Source organism: Polyergus mexicanus, unplaced genomic scaffold, assembly GCF_030449975.1.
Source record: "Polyergus mexicanus isolate NDT 795.1 unplaced genomic scaffold, iyPolMexi1.0 SCAF_3, whole genome shotgun sequence".
NCBI classification, from domain to species: Eukaryota; Metazoa; Arthropoda; class Insecta; order Hymenoptera; family Formicidae; genus Polyergus; species Polyergus mexicanus.
The window spans coordinates 2,888,248-2,912,223 of record NW_027223323.1 but is presented as its reverse complement, the minus strand read 5'-3'; the positions used below and the strand labels follow the sequence as shown (position 1 = coordinate 2,912,223).

At 34.3% G+C, this 23,976-nt stretch overlaps 1 protein-coding gene across 1 annotated transcript in view; it reads right to left on the bottom strand.

The window, feature by feature from the left end:
- Positions 1–2,275: 2,275 nt before the first annotated feature.
- The window catches only part of LOC138931769 (tyrosine-protein kinase Dnt), a 110,573-nt gene continuing 88,872 nt past the window's right edge, over positions 2,276–23,976 (bottom strand). Inside the window, exon 10 of the transcript XR_011446673.1 lies at positions 2,276–2,399. The gene's annotated coding sequence lies outside the window, so the exon portion shown is untranslated. The remainder of the gene's footprint in view (positions 2,400–23,976) is intronic.

The window sequence follows — 23,976 nt, the reverse complement described above, 5'->3', positions numbered from 1 at the left end:
AGCAGACGCGACGTTGCATTCGCGCATCATTATGTAATGCCGTAACGTTATGCGAGCGTTTCGCGCTCTCGATGCCTTGCACCATTGCGGTCTCAAGGTCCCCACATTGTTATTTGTACGTCGCGTTAACGCGTCTCGATGCGGTCCAGGGACGTGACACGACGCGAAAATCTCGTCGTGTATCGCGAGCATGTTTGTGCGAAGAAAATTTCTCTCGTACGCACACACATATATGTATATATATATATATCTACAAGCTTTATGAAATAATTGGATTGGCATTTGAATTCAAGTGGACAACAAGCGTTTATTACCTAGAAACTTAATTTCCTCTGAAACCGCTTTATTAACAATCATTTTGTAACTCGAAAAAACTATATTAGTATCGGCTACGATAAGTCAAGACTAGCTATTGAACGATAAAAAAAATAATATCTATAATATCAAATTAAAATTTTAAAATCCGTGCGCACGTCTATTTTTCTTCATTTTAAGTAATAAGGAAAAGTAAGTAAAATAAAGTGAAAGAATTTATTCAATGTTTACGTACGTAAGATGTGTTAAAAGATTCTTTAGAAATTTTCGAGTTTTCGTAAAAATCTTTTTTTTTTTTTATTAATAGAGTGAACCATATTTATGTCACGTCTCGCCCCTTCAAATTATCTTCGAATGGGTTAGAGAGTTGAAAATAAATCTCACTCATTCAGAACTTTTCCCTTTTTCGGCTAGTGTGCGAAATTGTTTCGCAACAGGCTGGACTAAGAAAATACTCCAATAAACAGTCGGAAATAAAAAAACATCAGATGCAATAATTTCGACAACAACGAATCTTTCGTCTTCCACATCTCTGACCTCGTAAAATCGAAGGATGGCTGCGTATTTCGAGAAACTCACTCTTTTGTCGCAAGGTTACCCTTTTTTCTTTAACAATATATTGCTCTATTTCTATTCCAGTTTCTAGTTTAACTACTCTATTTTTTTTTCCCTCTTCGTTATAATCGTAAAAGTTAAACTTCTGTTAGATATAGATACTGACAATCGGTTTCGAAATTTTCATTTCCGTTTATTACAGGTCGTAAATATTCATTTTCTGACCGTGTGTATATTTGTGCACTTGGTAAAACTATTTTAAAATATCGCATATATCGTGATGTAATCTAATTATTTTTATTTCTGAAATAACATCACGATAGGGGTATGTTATTTAAATTTATTTTCATTTCTGAAATAAAAATAATTAACTATATCATATTATTATTTTTATTATAAATTTATTATTTATTTTTATTTATTTTTATTATAAATTTTTATTATAAATTTTATATAGCAGTACATTTTGAAATATCAATATAGATATAAATTTAGGAAGATATAATGAACATTTTGTAAATTACAATTTCTCATGCTTTCTATTAATTTCAAAATAGTCTTATTGATATGTCCTTCTATCATCTCTCTGTCTCTTTCTTTCTCTTTTTTAATAAATTAAAGAATATCTCTTCTATAATTATATATATATATATAAATGCAATATACATTCTAAATCAATTATATAAACTGAACCCAGCGATTTAAAGAAATAAACGTCTCTGATGCTTATTATTATCTTACCGCGGAAACACTAATTTAGAGAGACAAGAATTTTATAGATAACACACACGAGAGAGAATCGTCCGAGAAAAAGAAAAATACTTCATATCTTGCTGTATATACAACACAAGGGAGAGGAATGGATAATCTGTTGATATTACCAAGGAAAGAGAGAGACCTGGAGGATAGAGAAAGAGAAGACGGCGCGTATATACATGAAAGAGATGAAGTGAGAGAATGAAAGAGAGGGAAGGGAGATCTCTCGAGATCATGAGGGCGCAGTCGGTGAGCTCCAGGGAGGCGGCAGTGCCACAGGCGCAGGAAGGGATGGTGGGGGGCAGAGATACACACACGCACGATGCGAACCAAAGGCGTACGCGCGCACGCCTCTGATAAGGTCTTATCGTGTGAAAGCACCGTGGCCTACTTACACTCGGTGCGCACTTATATGCGTCACTAATGCCCGCGCGAGCATTCATGCACGCACGTACGCACGCGCGCGCGCACGCACGCACGCACGCACGCACGCAGCGCGATCGGCATGTGTACGTCGCACGGCTCCATTGCACTCAAGCACGAGGGCGAGCACGCGTGAACGTTGAACGCTTGTTCGCGCGCGAGCCGAGAGAATTTTCTCGATTTTTTTTTCTCTTTCATTCTTTTACCGCGCTCTCACCGGCTTCTTCTCACTCGAGAGGCCATCTTGCCAATGTTGTTTTGTTGATGCTCACAAAGTGCACACGCGACGGACGGAAGATGAAGAGGGACGCCGGCCTTGGATGCGTGATAGAATGATTGTTTGACATTCTCTGTAAAATAATCGGAAAATAATAGTTGACGATAGCAATTTATAGGGAAATCAAAAAGTCGCATAGGTACAGTAAATTTCAGAAAATTCGTTTGAGAAAAGCAAACGCGGTGTCCGCGAAAATCGAAGAACGTTTTCGAATGATCGTGTCTTTAAAAACCATTCGAAAAATAAAAAATCCCTCTCTATCAGCATCTCGCACAACCATACTTTTGACTTAAATATAACAGAGTACCCACTGTTTTTTCAAGGTGTTTACTTTTCCAGAAAAAGCTTCTTGCGAAAAAGCCACTTTTATACAAATCAAGCGATAGCGTAGATGTCACAAATATTTTAAATATCTAAATAGATTACGAAAATGTTATTTGCATGAAAATTTGTGACACGTAACTGTATAGAGAATGGAGAAGTGTACAAAACGGACAATGTGACGATGATCGTTGACCTCGGTATTGCGTTTTGCCTTGCATAACAATGCATTCGGTACACTATTATTTGCACCTGTAAAATCTTTGAAAATTTTTCGGCACGCTCGATCATACATTGTACATCTTTTGAACCTGAATCATTTGTCCTTTATGTTAAAAAAAAAAAAAAATGTAAAAGAATTTCTCTCAATTTTTAAAAAAAGCATTGAATATATAGAAAACTGTCTAGAATACAAGAGCGGCAATGATCTGTGAACAAAAGAATATAAAAGCTGATGAGAGATAAATGTCTCACAATGAAATATGCGGAAATAACTCTATGCAGAAAAATGGAGTATAGACAGAAAGATAAACAAGAAAAGTTGCCAATAGTATTCTTTCTCTTCTTTCTTTTGGATTTTCCGCTTTAATAGAAAACCTTGTCTCCTAATTATCGTTGATGTAAATAAAGTATGTCGCATACACAGAAAAGGTCCGTATAGTTAGAAGAAGGGAGAGAGAGGATGATGTAATTTCAAGAAGTAAAATCTGCTATTATAATATCTATATCTAATAAAATATGTAAGAGTATATGATTGTTTTATTTTATGTCATATACATGCGCATACGTGAAATATTGACATATATTAAACGCAAAGAATGTGCAGAAAATAGCTTTTTAATCTTACTACAGACATGATATAATATCGGTAATAGTTATGAAGACATGCTAGTAACATTTCGCGCTATCGTTAAACTTTACATTAAGTACTGATAAGGGAAACGTGAGCAAAAAAATTATGTTAATTTCTTATTTGTGTTTGTGCCTGCTAGTAAATATGTAAATTCGAGACATGCAAAATAACTGGTTCGTGACTGTATAATTTCTTTCACGAAAAGATTGTAGTCAAAATCAAACCTTGAAAAAGAAATATGTATCGTATGCCAAGAACGACGTATATTCCTTTTTCCCGATGTCTGCTCGGGATTAAAGATAGAGTTCATAGAAAAATTCGCCCAAAATTTTGTCAAAAACTAGAAAGGCATCTAATGTCTTTTCGATATCGCGGCGCTTCTATCTGATAACACGAGTTATCGCTCCGCGCATGTCGAGCTAAACAAACTTTCAGGAACACGTGGAAAATATGGACGATCCGCGGGAGCAAATGCAACACACGCGTGTATGCGTACGGCGATGCCGTTGCGAAATTGGGTCATTCGGAAATTGAAACGCTCGTGTGGATAACTGCGCCTGAAGTTTCGCTGATAAGATGGAGATGTGGAATAACCGCGAATACTTATTAGGCTCACGTATTGACGAAGCGCCGTTGAACAATTTTCTTTCGTGTCGCGCCAGAAACGAGAAAATGGATTTCGGCATCGCTAATCTATCCTAGAGTCTTTCCGCTTCTACATCGATCGCCTCTCTTCTTTTTAATAATGCAGTTAAACATACGGCATCGAAGCATTGAAATCGCGAAATAAAACGACTAATTATTTATAGATAGGGACATTCTCATGGCACACCTTGTACATATATAGATCTAGTTTAAAACTTCATTGTCTCTAAACGTCTATAGTATTATCACATGTAGTATATATGTATATTTATTCATAAATAATTACTCTTTTTCAATTAAAAAAGTAATAATGTAATTTTGTATAGTTTTTTTTTTGTAAATTATCTTTATAATATAAATATGTTATAAGACATCAATTTATATATTTATGATCATTTATTAATATTTTTATTATAGATAATATTTAATATATATATATATATATATTTTTTTTTTTATTAAATATATGTATGTAAATCTAATATATTAATAAATAAATATTAAATATACTATATTAACATATCTATAATAAAAAGATAATAAATGATTATAAATATTATCTGTCGCATTTATATATATTCTTTTTTAATGAATTCTTTATTAATACATAAATAAAAAAAAAATTTTTTTGAATTTAATTTTATAGATGTACTTTCTATTTTTATTCATGTTTTTATTGCTTCCGTAGTGCAATGTCCTATATCAAAGAGAGTATACGTGTTTTATCTAGTTACATATTATCTTTCTCAGCCGTCGCCCCGTAACTAGTCGAGTTTCATTATAATAACCTCGAGACGATGAAAAGTCGAATGACATCTGTATAAGTCACCTCGACATGATTTCATACATCAGTTTCCAATTAGGATTTAATGATTACGAGATATCAATGAATAGAAACAAAATGAGAAGAAATTTTATTTTACGGAGAATGTTGAAATTGATTGTAATTGTTGTTTTGTCAAAAAAAAAAAAAATAAATAAATAAATAAATAAATAAATAAAGTAATTATCACAATATACGCAAAAACGTTTGTTCGTCTTTGCTAATTAATGAAAATAAAAATGTATACAAATTTATAATACGAATTATAATTTGTTAACATTTTCTCAATATTAACAAAACATTAATTTTGTCCTCGGGGGTGGGCGTGGGGGGGGGGGTATAAATAACGTAATTACAAGCGCTACATAATAATAATACATATAATACGCTACATAATAATTATCATAAAATTTATACCGATTATATATTTATAATCAAGCGCGTGTAAATGTCTTTTTAATATATTGAGTATTAAGTTTTATTATCTGTTCATTTTTAAACTACAAATGAAAGTGCAACAACAAAGAGAAGAAAACATCTGACAAGTCCACAAACTTCCGAGAATGAACATATTTTTCGTCAATCATTGAGAACTTTCAGTTTGTAGACTATGATGTGACACTATTATCAAAGATTCACATTAAGTCATCAACATGTGTCATGTCACACGAATAACATAGAAACGAGGAAAGAGTTAAACGTACATATTTCAAAACCTTAACACAATAAAGTTACAGCCTTGGATGGATGTACAGAAGAAGCATAGACATCATTTGAGACCGTAAAATGTAATCTCCATTGACTTAGTATTAAATATAATCATAAGGTCTCTCTCCTTTCTCTCTCTCTCTCTCTCTTTTCTATAATTAATGCACGCGAAAGTAATAATTAGACAACGTGAGAGAAACAGTTATATCAAAGTTTTAAAAGCTAGGGAGTTAATGCGCGTACACCTGTCATAATTACTCTCCACGCTTATCAGCTAACTTATGTTGCGTTGTTTTTATTTTGTCAGAAAAAATTATTTTATTCTAAGAAACAAATAAAATATATTGAAATAAATATATCGCAGCAATTTTAGAAATAAGTAGATAAAAGAAATATATTTTTTGAAAAAGATGAATTATTATATATATATATATAATGTAATATATTACCATTATCCCATAACTCTAACATCCTTAAAAAATTATGATGTAAATATATAAGTTTTATATATAAATGTAAGCCTTTCATCTACTTTTTTTTAATAATAAATCTTTATCTTTGTTTAACTCGCACTATCTTTGCAACAATGGATGTGCAAAAAAAAAAAAAAAAGAGAGAAAATGAAAATAAACTGTATATCACCATTTTATATATGCATTATGCGAATGTCCAGGAATCTATAGAAACTATTCACATCTACATTTTACCGGGATAAAAGGTCCAAGGACGGTGATAAAATTAATTTCATGAAACCATATCATTGGTATAAAGCTTTCGGCAACCTCAAACATATTCGTAGACGCAAGGGATGGATATAAGTCGCCAAAAATCTCTCTCTCTCTCTCTCTCTCTCTCTCTCTCTCTGTATTCTTCAAAAATGGACCAAGAGAAACGGCCGTTTGGCATTATGAGGCATTTACGAAAACATTTACGAGCGCTCGGTTGGAAATGCCTCAGATTGTTATTGGTTACAACATCCAAATTATAGGATTTTTTTTTCTAATCTGTGTTACCCTGTCTCGAGTTCCCTTCCGTGTTTTCTTTTCTCCGATTGTTTGAAAAAAAGTTTCAGGAAATTTGCCTGACTATCTGCCCGAATTGTATTTCGTTTGTTCTCTCTTCTCTTTCCCTTTTTTTTTCTTCTCTTCTTCTATCCATCCGTCTTGTACAAAAATATCGCCACGTATTGACCGACATAATTTTCACTCGCACGTTTCTCGTCTCTTTGCTTTAGTTTTTCTCGTAATTTTTTGCGAATCGACCGGCCGAGACGAAGGACCATTGTTTCTCCTTTATCCTTGAGTCAAAAAGGATAGAAATTGCCCTGAATGCGTATTATACGTATTGCGTGTTTTAAGGGCACTGCGGTACAATATTAGAAAAAGCGAGAAACGGGTTATTGCACCGTGTCCATCAGGAGAACTATATCAGTGAAATCGGGTATTTGCAGCTCTTGCCGTTCGACCCTGTGCTAAATTCGACGAAACAATTTTATCTCATCCCATGTTAGAATGTAGCTCTATAGAAAATGTAAACTCTTAGACATTATTCGTCGCGCGAAGAAAAATCTCAAATATATGTATTTTGATACAAATTCTCCAAAAAACATACAAAGAAAAAAAAGTAATTTACTTTAGCAGATTTAGCATTTATATTTCATAAATTTAGCGCTGCTTTTTTTATAGCATTTCATAATATCTTTTAATAAAAGAAATTTGGGGGAGAGGGAGATACATTCTGCTGGATCGCTTTATATTTTCTTTTTTTACGTTTAATATTTCCATTGATTCACGCGGAAGTATCAATTTCATCAGCGCAAAGTGCTATTTGCTTAACGATTACTTTCGCCCGAGAGGAGTATATCGTACGACGCGCGGAGGATCTAGTTGCTCCTACCTCTTTATCTCCTAGCGGTGAAATGGGAGCAAGGTCCGGAGAGTTAGGAAGAGGTTGCTAAGATGCAATAAGTGGCTCTCAGCCAAGCGGTTGGCCAAGTGACTGACTCGCGGGAAAATAGATCTTCCCGTGAATTCATCCGAGCCAACAACGCGAGATCGGCGCGCGAGCTTTTCTATCGACTCATCCAAAAATCATCTCGAAACATGAAACTATAAAGCGCCCATCGCGAATCATCGTGAACCTACGTACAAAAAGAATCGAACATTAATAATTTTGTCGACTATAATTAATTAATCGACTATAGTTAATTTATCTAGAGATCGATTCCTCAAACTATTTAAATAAGATAAATTGTTTCATTCATAATCAATTCGATAAGTTTGTTATCAAAAATGATTTATCTAAAAGACTCTCGAGAATTTACAAAATACCTGATACACATCTGAAAACAACTCATGAAAAATTGCAGTTGCTCTCTCTTTTTTTCAAATGCATAGGGACGTATTCCGGAGGGGTTGATTAACTTTAGAATTTTGTAAGCACCAGCAGGCACACACCCCGATCCGGCGCGCGATGGCCATGCGTCAGGTAGCTTTATTCAAGCTCGGCAAAAAGAAAGTGCCGTTTCCGCGACCACTTCCTCCTGCTGTGAGAAGGGCAGGACAGCCTTCCTCCTTCTCCTTTTTCATTTAGATCAAGAGAGTACTTTTTCAGCTTCTACTTGTCGCCGGACTTCTCGTCCCCCGCTTCTTATTGTATTTCAACGACAGCGTAGATCACCGGTATGGGGAACATTTGGTTATTTTACTTTCAATTTCGTTTCGTCGGCGCACTCCGGCAGTTGAGAAAATTACGTAAGTGGGCCCCGTAACAGCGGAGAAGAGAGGAGAAGGGCCGGTCGCCCGAGAGAGCGGCGTGTCGAAATAATAGTGTGGCCCCTCTTATTATATATTCGTTGCTAACGTTAACTCCGACTGTACCTTAAGATTTCGCTGATGATCGTCTTCGGGAAAGGAAAAAGGGTTTAGAGGCACAAATATTTTTAGCGTAAAATGTACGAATGATTAGAAAATTTTCGATCTCTTACAGGGTGTCTATTCAAATCTTGTAAAAAAATTCCTTTAACATTCCTTGATTTGCCAAGTATTTTCATTCATAATTTCAGGAAAGGAAAATATAATTTTTTTTTTTTGGTGCAACTTTTTAAAATAAGATTTTTTATTATATGTATTTTCAAACGGTTTTCACTCATGAGAAGGAAAAACGCAGAGCCACTTAAATTTCGAGTGCTAGATTTACAAATGCATTGAAAAAAAAAGACACTGAATAATTTTCGTAAACATTTTTCATTTCCAACATTAATATTTTCATCTTTTATCACTAAACGTTACAATAAAGTATATGTATTTCATATTTAATATTTTGTTAAAATATTGAATGATGATTTTTTTTAGATACGAAAGAAATCCCCGAGAATTTCAGATTTTCCGTATTTTTCCAGGGGATAGAGACATCCTTTTTTAACATGCTAATATACACAGATATAAGTTTTTCATTTGTATCTGTAATTTTACACGTTAGTCTTCACCAAATTCAATGAAAATTAGAAACCAACGTATAAAATTAGACTATTTTCGTATACAATGTTACAAGTGCTTTCTCGTATTTTAAACTGTTTTCACTTAATTTTCCGAGGCACTTTATTTTCCGACGGTCAGCAGGAGCACATAAAGAAGCATTTACAGGGCGATTAGACTAAGAGCTGTGAAAACAAGCTAAGCCAACATTTTGCATTATATAGTTGTTCATAGTAGTGGTAAACGAAAGAATATCGTTTACGATGCATCGAGAAGCTACCTTTTCGAATCGGTAGTTAAGGCCAGTCTTTCCCAAAGCTTTCTCGCGCTTTGTCGATCTCTTAGAAATATAACACTTTGCTGCAGTCGGATTAACTGAGATTGTTGAAAGGACCACTTGTTGCGCTACCGTAACTTCTCGCTACCAATAATGTCAGCCACAATTGGATAATGTCCCACTTTTAGAAAATGCGTGACGAAACCTACTTATACAAGAATCCAAGGGTCTTGGTTGTTTAAAGAATCATTAGATATTACACGAGTGTACTTTATCGTCTTTCCTACCTACAAAACCCGAAAAAATTAAAGGCTTATTTCGCCCCGAATAAACGAGGACGAAGGGCGTATATTTGAAATTGAGAGCACGCCTTATTTTTTTTATAGCATTTGCCTTACGTCTCGAGATCGTAAAAGGCAAATAGACAAAAAACACGATAACGTAAAGGAGGAAGAGATGCCTCCTCCCACTGAATATATTATGCGTACGGCCCTGTCGCAATCAGGCAGACTGTCGCAACCGTGCACTGTGCGTGAATACACGCGTGTCCCTCGGTTCACGTAGTCGACCGTCGACGTGCACAAGCGTATAAGCGCGTGCAGGCTGCTATTTATAGAAACGACGAAGACGAACAAAGTAGAAGTCAAGGAAGATGGAAGGCCAAGAAGAAAGCACGCTGCGATCCCAATTCTATCGCGACATCCGTAGGTATTCGTCGATCTATTTTTTTTTATTTCCCCTTCTAGCGATAAATATTGTATAATCATTATCAATATTTTACGATTTGTCGCGCATTTGAATAATTATAAACGAATTCCTCTTTTAGACAAAAATAGAGCAAACATAACAATCGTATAAAAAAAAAAAAAAAGACAAATGTCAATAATATTCGAAACCATAGGCGGAACGTAAATTCCTGATATCTAATCAAACGAGCTTAAAATTGTTTTTGCGCCCGTACAGGAAATCCGGTTTAACGCTACCCATGCTAACATGCTAATCTTCGCCAAAAAATGGGAAAACGGAAATGTATGCGATTAAGAGAAGAAAAAAAAAAACGAAACAAGAATCGCGCTCTCGTTAGCCTGACCTATTTCTCGTACAATTGCATAAACGCATTCGCGTAAGCTTGCATGCTTATTTATAGATGAGGAAGGTCGGGAAGAAAGCGCCTAGACCGTTTGACCGTTTGGCAGAGGCAGCTGCCGAGCAATCATCCAGACGGGTCACTAATAATATCACCCGAGCGTTGTATAACGATATTGGTTGCGTATCACGGGTGAAACAATATTGCTCCCCGTCGTTAAAAATCGTGGAACTTTATAAGGCAACGACGACGTTAACGACTTTCTAAGTAGCCGGAGATATTTCTATATATACATCTCTGTGAATGCTGCTAAGCTTATTCGCGGAACGTACTACAACATTTCTTTGCGTCTCTTCGATGCGATAAAATGAAGAAACTAATGTGCACAATACGGATATAGCTTGATAAAAATATAAGCATCATACAGAAATAGAATTCTTCTAAAACATCTAGTACAAGATATTTCTGTACGTCTTGCACTTTTGTTTTAATATAAATTTTATAATCTCGCTATATCATATATTGAATAATAATAATTTTCAATTATTTCAGTGATTGTTTTTCATAAATTCATTTATCATAATAAAATAAATACAGTCATCGGTAAATAATAGCGGAACCTCATAAAAGATAACATTAAAATATTACTGATTAATGAGACTAATAAATAAATGATTCTATTCATTTCAATAGAAGCGCTAATTTTAACAAACTGTCCGCAAACATTTTGAAATAAACTTATGAGAAATGTCCTCTAAATTTGATACAGAATGTGATTTCTTCACGGCGCGGAGGTTTACGAGTACCGCACAGCAGTCATTCGAAAGTACGTAACTATGTATCATGTTTGTCGCCGACCTATTTTCCCGGGCAGTAGTTGTAGAAACGCTTCACGCCCGTAAAGCTCGCACGCACCCGCGTGTCTGCTTCTGTTCGCGTGCATAAAAGGCACGCACGTACGCGTATTTATAGACAGGGAGGAAGGTCGCGAAGAAAGCGCGGCTAGACGCGCGATACGTTTCGACATCGTTTCCGGCGCTGACCCATTTCGTTCACGATTCTTTTCGACATCGGCCCAGTCGGCATTCTGACCCACTTTAAACGTACGATAGCCTTACGTAATTTTATTGCTACGGTCGTCGCTTTTGACGAACGCAAGGGCGGCGGCTTACACGAATCACGTTTACTTAATTGTTAATTTGGGAATGTGGTAAAAGTTAAATGTCAATTTAGAGAAAGGAAATGCTTCCTCGAGTCGCTTGTGAATTATATATTTTTTCCTTTTCGCAAAAAAATTTTCTCTTATATCTGTATAAATTCGTTGTATTTATACAATAATAAATGCATAAAATATTAATTCAATTGTATTATGTAATTGATAAATTCACTATATGTGTTTTTCAATTATATATTATAAATAATGAAAATATGATCATTTTCGATTGTCTGGAGTAAAAACTTTAGCGTAAAATGTGTAAACAACTCTTCAATATATTGAAAGATTTTACTTCATATACAGAAAATATTAAATTTCTAAAGATTATATAGAATAGAGAGAGAGCTTGGAATTATATATTTTAGTACAAACGATTGTGATTTCGAAGCAAAAATCACATCTCTCGCATACATTGGGTTTCTTCCAAAAACTGTAAATACCTTCGAGATTAAATCGACTTGCATTGGGTAGTTGATTGATGAATTATATAAATCTGTTCATTCTATTATATATCATATCTGGATGATTCACGTCAGATTAAGTAGTATAAGCTCGTTTTAACTGTGTGGTTGAGCAGACGAAATATTTCTAGGGCAGTCATTAAAACGTCCACGAGCGAGTAAACCAACCAAATATCTGGCCCCGTTGAAGAGAAGGAAAGCAAACAGTATAATTCTTTCTTTTTTCCCTCGCATGCACATATATACGTACATATACAATCTCAGTCGTAGCACAGCTCGACGACCTATTTTCGTGACAATCGTGAGCACGCTCATACATGGCCACGCATAATGCAAGCACCTATAGACTATCGCGCTGCCAATGTTCTCGTAATCAAGCTGCGCATGATCTTGCAGCCGGTACGATCGTGAAACAATACGTTTCGTTGTCATAAAATAATCATTTTCATATGGTCGTCAACAAGGGATATCCCCCCCCCCCCCCGTGTTAGAAAGAAAAACCGATGAATCGAGGAAAAGCATTTTTACTACGTTAAGAAACAATCTTTGTCTATCGTCGAAGAGAAGGATGATATAAATAAACTGAATTTCAAAGATATATATTTAAATGAGCAAACTTTCCACAAAAATATATCCACCGACAGATATATTAAACAATACACATTTTAATAATAATATTTATTTTTTAATTATATAATATATAGGTGTTTATATATCTGTGAAAACTGTACGTAATTACGTATTTCGAATTTCTGAAAAATAAGTTGAAATGAAATTGAATATTCTGGACGCACTTCAACCTACATGTAAGCGAGCAACATATGCGAGAGAGTTCAAGGATACTTTGTTGCAAGGATACTTGAGCAGAAGCAAAATTGAAAAAAATAAAGAAGAAGAAAGTGAAATTGTTCGATAAAAGAACAGAAATAAGCTATCGTTTAGTTTTATAAGCTACACGTGCAGAATTCACGGTCGTTCTACTTTATGCAAATTATAGTTCACAAATTTAACGGCAACGATAAGATTTACTATGCTGCTTTTACGCTATCTCTACGATGACCTCCTACTTATAACGCGGACAATATCAGCATAGATACGGCACACGCAATGACTTTAAGCGCTTTCTAAAAATGTGCGGTATTTTACGGTTGCTTCGTCATGCATATAATCGCATTTTACATAAGCCGCAAATTGTAACGCATTTGTGCAACAATGCGACGGTTAAGACATTTCCATATGTAATATTGCAAAGTTATGCACGTCTGTACATATATAATTACGCCAAAGTTACTTCACGTTTCTTTACAAATATAACAAAGATACGTAAAATTACAGATTATTATTAATACGCCAATAACATAAAGCGATTTTTTCATATATTCATAAGAAAAATAGATTTTTGTTAAAGGAACTAAATATAGTCTCTTAAAGATATTACTTATACATAAAGATTACTTGAAGTATTTTCGCTGTATATCGAAACTGATTTTTTAGAATAATTCTTTACAAGTTCAACAAAAAAGATTTTAAGTTTGATATCAAAATCAAAGTAAAATTAATTTAATTGTTTAAGCATACGTGTAGATTTACGTTCGAATCGCGCTGATAAAATTCGCTTATGTAATGCTTTGTAACTCTACAGCGAACATCGTTGCGCAATATTTCTCTAAAAATTGGAAAAGAACGAGCGAGACAATACTGCATTCTAACACAAAACGTGATTAAGAACTTTGGCATTAAATGATAAATTTAACTTCGGCAGCAAGTGATAAAAAATTAACGTCGATAAGGAATAGTCGCGCGCCATAAACGCGCCGTCTCACTATTACCCTACGGCCGTGCTATTAGTGATAAGGCAACATTTTACTAGTTTCACGCCTTTATCATGTTGCACGTGCACACGTTAACCCGTAAATGACTCAGTAATTAACGTAAAAGATAGTACGTTGCGTTATAATTTTACGACCAATCATCATTTCGTGTAACGTGTTATTTTTTTTTTTTCTGTTTCGTATAACATGATGTTTTTCTACTTTATAGCATGCTATTTTTTTCTATTTTGCAGTTTCTTATTTGCATCAAATTTAACGCATTTTATATATCGATTTTATATATCGATAAATTTTTTTATTACAAATAAAATAATTATTAGAGTATTTGATGAGAGAGAATATTGTCAAGATTCTGTAAAATTGTCTACTTTAGTCAAAATAGAAATATATGATTATCAATATCTGAGGTCGCATATTTATTAATGTAGAAGCATATGATATAATATTTCGTAAAAGAATAATGAAGGAAATCAGTTATTGAAATATTAACTCACAAATGTTTGTGTAAAAAGATATGTCTTGCTATAAATTAATATAAAAAAATAAATGACATATAGAATTTTACTTACAAAATATTTATCTATATCTTTAAAGAAAATTGAGAAATAAAAATAAACAAAATTATTCATTACATAATAGTTCAAATAATCGTTGTGCAAAAATTAAGATAAAGAAATCCTCGCGCAGCGCTATATAGAAATGTTTTACTGAAAATTTAGAGCCAACTTACATAACATTTGAAGATAATTACTCCTTAGAGATAATATTTAGACAAGGATCCAAGAGTAAATCTTACCTGACCATTTACCTAGGAGTCAGATCATTTTTCATCTTGATTAATTTCAATTTGATTTCATTGAAAAATGACTGACTCTCCGTTACACCATACTGGCGTTGAAGGTCGAAATCGCATTCTTTTGCATCCGGCAATGATATATGTGACTATGATGGGACTTGTTGTTACGTCAAATATAACAAAATACCCTTGGGATCAGTTGCGGTGGTCAGTGAATTTATATCACCGACCTCGTTTAAAAACTTACGACGGAAAGTATCGAATAAGGAGAGAACAAGGTAAGAAAAAGGAAAGGTATCCTATACATATATTATAAGGGATAGCATTGGTCAAAATAAAAAGAAAATATGTGTTCGTACGGAGGCGAAAAAGCTGGAAATAAAATGCAAATTCAATTGTAAATCAGGTGAAGCGCGTGGCGTTGACATCGTATCGTTGCGTTTATATAATGTTCTTTGACAAAAAGTAGGCTCAAAGGAAAGCCGGCGTGTCCTCTTGTTCTTAGCTCTTACCGCCAGAGGATTAAGTATTTAGTGTGTTTAGGGCAAACAAGTACCCATACTAGATTCTTAGAGCTCAGAGGGGATTCCTCTTTTTGTAGCATCACTATTTCAATATATAAATTATTTCGATAATCGTGATTCATATTTAAACCTAAGTTTTTGTCTTTCGATGTGAATAGAATTTTGCAGCAATGTCATATTTTGTTTTACTTATCCAACATGGACACGATTAATCGATGAATATCGTTTCTCATATAAGGAGAATTAGTGAAAGTAAAGCGCGATAATAAAATCGCCGAAAATCACAATAAAACGTAGTAAATATTTACCAAAAGTTTATATGTAACCGTACAATAAAATGTCGTTAATAAAATATAAATATAAAAATTCATGGATCAAGTACTTGGATATTTATGAATCAAAAGATGGATATAATATAGGCTTAAAAAATTTTTTGCAAAACATACTAACAAATTTTTAGAGAATATTTACGATGCTCTAGAAGAGTTTATTTTTGAGCAAATTTTTGATAATATTATTAATCCGTGTTTAATTTGAATCCTGGGATATACTGTATTTGAGCGAGGAGGAGGGGGAGAGCCGTGCCCTTTCAATGAATAGGGTGTTTGAGTGCCAGCTAAGAAATTTTGTATGTGTATGTGTGTGTGTGTGTGTGTCGCGCGTTTATTTATAATGTTTAAAAAGAAGCAGACGCGCACGGAGAGCGTACGTATAAGTGTGTACGTGTGATGTATACCTATCTACCTACAACCATACCTACGTTTCCCAGACAGGCTCTCTCGGCAGCTTTCTTCTGACATAACCGAATGAAGGCGCAGGCCGCGGTTATGCAATTCGAAAGTGCCCGCCTTACTTTACGTATCGCACCGAGGATACACGGTACCTTATGAAGGAGCGTACCGTTAGGTCGCGTACTTTTACCCAACGTTTGGTCTGCAACGAAAAGAAGAGAATAGAAAGAAATTTTAAAAAATTCATAAAAACATGCACTTAGAAAAATAAGCAGATCATTCAAATTTGAAATGAAATGACTTAATGATTGAGAAAATATAACGCGCAAACAAGCTCCGTCTAATTTAAGTGTTGTTAAGGTATCAAAATTTTTAATTAAAAAAAAGATTTGAGAGTTTTATATTAAAATATATAGAGGAAATTGGATCTCTCTCTTTTCTTTTTCTCTCTCCTAAAATTATCATTATTGGAGAAAAGAATTGTCATAATTTTTTAATATTCAACAACAAATATTTTAGAATATTAAAAACTTAAATCAGATTATAAGATATGTATAAAATTTATAATTTAGTTCTATTAAAATATAATTTTTAGTTATTCCTGCGGACTTTCTTGATTAAATATTTGCATTTATTAAGAATCTTATATGATTGGAAAGGAAGCGTAATAATTTTGAATCGCATTGCTCAAGAAAATATGATATCAAATATCTGCTGCTTATGTATACACTTCCAGATAATAAATGAAATAATATTCATGCGAGAGAAGTAATAAATCTTACAATTACACGTAAGCAAATCTGCCTCGTTCTATTTTTGTCTATTTATTGAATTGAGTGTGACTAATCCGGCGATTATGTTGCCAACATTAAATCAGAAACATCGTGATCAAGATGTTTCGATATCTGGCTTAATTGAAGAAGACTGACTGATCGATCACTATTGCGATCACTATTGAGGAAAGTCATTAGGCTTTCTATGAGATATCTGATTTATACTTATATTACACGTATCTTAAAATAAAGATTAATTCAAATAATTAATATCGTCGTTGCTTCTTATTGTATATAAAAAAGTATCTTATAATATAATATATAAAATATATCATATATATTGTGTATAAACTCATATAAATCATATCATCAAAATAACATTATTGCATATCTAGAGAAATGGAAAGAGATCATTGTATTTATTAAAGCAATTAATGTGTTTTCAAATAAAAATAATAATATTATATAATATTTATGTTTATAATAATTAATTTTAATGCAAATCATCTAATCATTCATGTTACAATAATTAACGACGATATTAATGAATATCTACATATCTAAGACTTTTAATGAAAGAAAGAGATGTCTAAAAAATATTCAATGATATATATATATATAGAGCCGTCCTCGCGTTCAATTTTTTACAGAGACGAAATGTTCTCACTGCTCTTAGCTGTGTGAGCTGCGCGGCTGTGAAAAACTTTGAGGACAAAGTGTCTTCCGACGGGATTTACGTAAGATCGATGCAGGTCCTCGCGTTGCGAGAGCTCGTCTGGGTATTATATTAAACGGCGGGACGCGAAAGAGAGACGCCGCGCGGAGTTGTGTACCTATCTACTTATCTACCTATCTACCTATCTACCTACGGAGACCGGCGTGGTGCACGCGTGTGTTACAATGTAAAAGCCTGCGAACGGTGAAAGTGAACAGTGCTTTCCCCCGTATAAGACGGCTCGCGTCTCTCTCTCTCCGATGGTCTCCTTTAAACGCATGCATTACGTCGTTATGTCATAACCCGACGCGCGCGAAGATACGCACACGTGTTTTTATATACATATGCGTATGTGTGTGCGCGCCGCGCGTATTTCACTCTTTTTACGTACCTTTTGAAAACGCATAATGTGGTTTCGATGATAATCTACGAGCGCGATAGGAACGCAAAATACTCCGATAATCGTAACTACTTGTCTTACGTACGTGTATTACGGTCAATATTTTTGCTATAGTATTTTTAAACCGATTAGTAAAACTAAAACGATAATATAATATACGCATACACTTATAAAAATGTGAAAAATGTGTTTGATTAATAAAATCGCTTTGGCATACGCACATCTTTAAATCTGTCGCATTTTTCAAAATTTTATAATATATTTTTATATATATATCTTTCTCTTTGACATGTCAATAGTTGCAGCAATATTATATAAAAACAAATGGAAGATAAATAGGTAATAAAAAATTTCGCAAATCCTTCCATCACACGAGACGTCGATGATTGTAACGGACGATTGGTTAAACAGTCTTACAACGTGAACCAGTCGGGATCTTGCTTCGTCGGCTATTGTGAATCGCGAGTGATTATAACCATCGAGCTGAATATTCTCCATGAAAAGCCGACGTGATTGCCGAAAATAGAATTTCGCAAGCCCGCATTTCTAAAGTTAACAGAACTTTCGGCCGTTTACATAAGAAATTTGTAATTGATTCCATATTGATAAGGATAGTCCGAAAAGCCCTCTTATGCACAGAGGCATACTAAGTGACCAATTTAAATATGTTTAAATTTTTTATCGCTTGTCACAATGAAGGTTATATAGAAAATTGTTGAATATACTTAGGAATAATTAACGATATTGAGCAAAAAATAGAATCGCATAAAAGAAGAAAATTTTCATATTCAACGCAATGTATTCAAACTGTATTCTTTTTTACTTGGACTTATAAATCAATAATATTAAAAGAATAACAAATTTTAAAGATACATTAAAAAAAAAATTGATTTGTTAACTTTATACAGCGATATATTCAAACTTTGAGACTTATATTATTTTGAAAACGCGCGATGAAACTTTCTGAAACAATTTTTCAATTTTTTCATCGCGTTGATCTGAAGTTTACGAAAGCACGATCAGCTGATAGATTGGCGCTTCTTCGGCCTCATGGCGGCAACAAGCCAATAAATTTACGCCATTTCTTCTTTTCGGCGGTAATTGCCCGCGTCGACAATAAAGTCGTGTGCTTCTATCGCATGGTTTCACGCGTATTTTTGCCCCATGGCGGCGATACGCAGCATTGCTCTGAATATTAGGCAATCTAATGCGTCCAAGGCTAGCTGAGCCTTGAGCCGCCTTTCCAAGTGTTTCACTAACCCGACCAACCGCTTGCTCGTTCGCGACTACTGGCCCGAATCTACTTACGATTAACTTCGCTATCGCTCCAAATGTTCTTCCTTTATCACGCAGAAGGAACAGCTTCTTCGTTCATGCTGTTTCATAACGTACTGCTTTCACTATCAATAAACTTATGCTTTTCCCTTTTCTTTTCATCAAGAGGAAAACCTCTACATATATAGATACAATTCCTTTCTTTTACTTCATTTTAGCTAAAAAAAAAAAAAATAATAATAATATATTTATTCCAAGTACTCTTATTTAATCGTTTACTCTTCATAAAATCTGGTACTATAGAGTCTCATAATTATTTTTCTTTTAAATTTATATTCATAAATTTTTAATATTTTTTGCTACATTTAATAATTTGTATATATTTGATCCTTTTTTTTCAATTTGAGAAAATATAATTTCTTTACATGTTGACTGTTTTCCATTATAGATGCGTTATATATGTGATCGATAGAATATTAAATATATATACGAGCCCATTTATACAAGTATTGTTCTTACGCTGTACACATGCTCTCACGATTCATTGATTTCGATTTTATCCTCAATGGCATCGTATCGATGCCGATATAAACGCGTATGTCTTTGGCCTGTTTGTTCATCGCGATTCGGATCGCCAGTTCTCCGCGCCGGGGGAACCAGTTTTTCCGACTCAGATGAAAGACCGGTTGGATCGCGCGACGGTTTATGTAGCTGTCCGAGGCCTGATTGTTTTACGTAGTCTAACTGGAAAGCACGATAATTATTATTTAAGATGAAGATAAGCGGTAAAAAGTTGCATCACAGCGATCGGCGCGTTATCTATGAAATAAATCCAAGTCGTTAAACGTTCGATATCTTCGAATAGATAGGTTGTGATTTTTCGCCTATTCTTGCAATGTTATAGCGTTATAATAATGATAGTTTGGAATTGAACTAATTATAAACTTCTGTTTCAGACTCCAAGTATTAAAGAATGTCGTAAAATAATTTTGTCGTTGAAAAATATCTGATAATCCTTTTAAAGTATAATACGTTATATAGTAATCAATATTTTAATATTAAAAAATATCTAATAAATATTCTTGCATTTTTTAATATTTAAATAAACTGACAAGCATTTTCAGATATTAAATTCGATTGTAATTCGAATTAATTATACCTTTAAATCTTAGATTAAAAAAGAACTGTCTCCAAAACTCCTTGTTTTATTAATGTGAAAAAAGTTGATATCTTGTAATGATTCTAATATGGATCATCCTATTTTAATTTATCGTATTCGCGATATTTAATACACGGAATCGACATGTTGCAACAAACCCGAGGATCGATTTCTATTTGAGAGATACAAAAGACCGACTGTGTGAAAACATTTCCTCCGTTACGACAAAGTAATGTAATTAGTTTCTTGTCCGACTGCCATCTTTCCATCCCTACCAAGTGTCTAACGTTTGTTTCCTACCAACCGGACGCGAGAATAAGTGTCCCGTGCTCGAATTATGTAACGCCGCACTTTCGTCGGCGTCTCTTATGTCAGTGCGACTGTGTATAGCTATTGCACGTGGTGAAGCGTCGGTATTTTTTTTTTCTTTTCAAAATTAATTTTCTCCGCAACGATTGTGTCGCCAAAGTATAACAGTAGATCCGTTCTCATTAATCGGAATAATACGCTTGTCTATCGTAACGCATATTTTTAATAGAATTTTAAAATCTCTGTGAATTTATCTCAGCCAATATGTATTAAAGATCTGCGTTTCTAAAGAATATTTCTAAATAAAAAAAAATTGATTCATTATTATATATAGAGAAAAATATTAGAAATAGGCAAGTTTAATTCGCGAATCGATACAATTGTTGGCATCAAAAATTGATCTTGTTACCCTCCAATTTTTTTTAACACTTATTTATTATTCTAATCCAAGACGTCAGTGCTTTTAAACAAAATGTAAGTCATTTTATATAAGTTACGAATTAATAAACCGATTGAGAGAATAATAGTTTCTATCGCCTGCTAATTATTACGACATTACAAGTCAATATCTATTGTCAATATTTATTAAGTCAGAGAGAGAAAGTTTTGTGATATCGTAATGCCACCAATGATCCATGATGGTATAGGAAGAGTGGGGAACGTCGCTCGGCCTTTCATCCTATCGAATATTTGTAATTTCGGGTGCGACGTCTCTTAAAAATTGCGTCCGATCTACATTGTTGATTTTTGATAATCGTAGATTAAATAAAGTTTATGTTATATCTCCCCCTCATTGCTATATTTATAATTATTACTTGAATTAAGGCATGTTTGGGTAACAAGATAAAAAAAAAACTTTTACTTTATATATTATATCATCCTCCTATTTTTTTTACGAGTCAGTGTCTTGTGACAAGCATCTATGTCGAAAAATTGCTAATGGAAAATCAAACGTAATTTGCATTTTACGCTAATGTTTCTTTATAGTATTGCAACGTATTATTAAATTTAGCAAGATCAAAATGATTCTTATGTTTTCACGTGCGCGCGTTGGATAATTATAATTATTCACTATTAGCATCGCGCTGATACCGTCATTTCAGCTTGCAACAAGAATTACCGTCAAACATTCGATCGCATGTAACTTAAATGTTACATTTGAAAAAAAAATATGTCGCAACGTTAATGCAATCAAACGCGGATATCTCTGTTTTATCAGAGAGAGAAAGCACGATGTACTTAATATATACATGCGTGGAACACTTCCAATCTCAAAAATTGTGTAACCGAGAAGACCCTTTAAGTGTTTGCTCGCGATAAATAATGCGACAACAATGTTGAACAAAGCGACGATAATGATAACCCAGAAATTCCGAACGAGATTACTTTGACACGTTCCTACGCGGTTGAAAAAATAGTGTGTTTTTTTTTTCACGGATTTGCGTCAAATTACCATTTTATTTGTCCGCAAATCAAACAAAGAGCGCATGGTGCATATATTTAAGAAGAATGAAATATTTTAACGTTTAAAGAATACATAGCGCTTGCTGATATTCGACATTTTGCTAACAAAATTCTCTTCTTCTTGTCCCTATAAAAGTCATCCTGTGGTCAAACTGAAAGATACTCGTTAATAATATTTTTTTTTACGAACGGATGTTCGTTTTTTTAAATAAAAATACAGAATTTCAAAGAGAGATGATAAATTTCAGGGATTTAATATCACCAAGATATTTAACGATTTAAATTAAAAATTGCGACAAATTATTTTCTCTTGACTTTTCGGCAGGAAAATATTGGGAGTCCATCTCTATTAAAGTATACCGGTTCTCGTCGTCGTGTGCGAGACGAGAATTCATGCGGATCGAGATCCCGGCCCCGGCGATTCGTGAGCCGAGGAATAACCTCGTCACACCGCGGGCTTTACGCTTCGTAACAATGCCCCGACTTTCTCCGTCACTTTCATTTTCGTTGGTCGGCTGGTCGGACTCTCCCCGCTTCTCTCTCGCCTGGATTAAGAAATAATGCGTGCCCCTCCGTCGTACCCCGCTCCGGCCCCACCGAAGGTCCCCGATCGCGCCGTGCTTACCCGGGCCCTCCATCCTGCGGTTGGCACCCGCGATTTTAGAAAGGGTTTCCTACCTCTTCTCTCTCGCACCACGTTGCCCCGGTTCCATATTGGTACCCTTGCGTTATGTTGCACCTCGCGGAACGTGAAGCACGCGCGACGCGCCCTTTTCCTACCTCGTGTTGTTCCTTACATTAAAATAGTAATCTGGAAATATGGCGTTTTAACATGTAACATATTTAGCTTCATTAATTTTATTATACAAACTATATATGTGAAACAAAAAAGAATCTTAAAATAGACATACATATATTACCAACTTTTTAAATTATTTTTTAAGATAAAAATATTTTTTCTCTTATATAATATTAGTTAGAAATTTAAAAAATTATAATTATATAATTAATGTATATAATTATAGCCAATGACTGGTGATTCTTTTTTTTTTCTCTGGATCCGGTTATTCTACTTGACTCTTAACAGCTGCCAACGAGCAGAGAGATACGAAGAGGGAAAATATGAAACGTTATGGAGGGTTAATATTTTTTTTTTAACACGTATATTTCACTTTCCGTTGAAAAATAATGCCGTAAATCGTCGTAGGAAATAATAGAATCTGCACAAATCAACTCTCTCGGCGCAACGCTGTTATTATTCGCTAGAGATATTTACAATGACTAGAACTGTCATCCGAAGACGGGGGTTCTTATTTTTGAGGGCGAGGGGTTGAAGCGGAAACGAGACCGGATCCCCAACGCCACCGGATCTCCCTCCTTTTAGATGGAGATGAGAAGGAAAAGTATAATTGGGAGAGAGTAGAGTAAATACAGTACATTCGCGCGCGGAAACTAGCAGCTTCCGATTATACAGCGATAGCGAAAAAGTGTGCAATTACAGCCTACCCTGTTCCTCCATTCCAAAAACACTTACGAGATACGAATACATCATAGAATCCGACGATTTTTTCGTTAAACGCACAACTTTAGAGCGTCGCAATAAATAGTAGCGAGCGAGATAATTATTAAATAGCAATATCGCGAGAGATAATTAGTTAATAGACGCGCAGTAATACGAGGAGAGAGTCATTCTCGTAACGTTTGCGCGATAAGTCGATAGAACAGACGGGGGGAAAGGGGACAGAGAGGAAGAAGGGAGAAGGGGACAGAGGACGAAAAGGGAACGACGAGTAAAAGACGAGTGC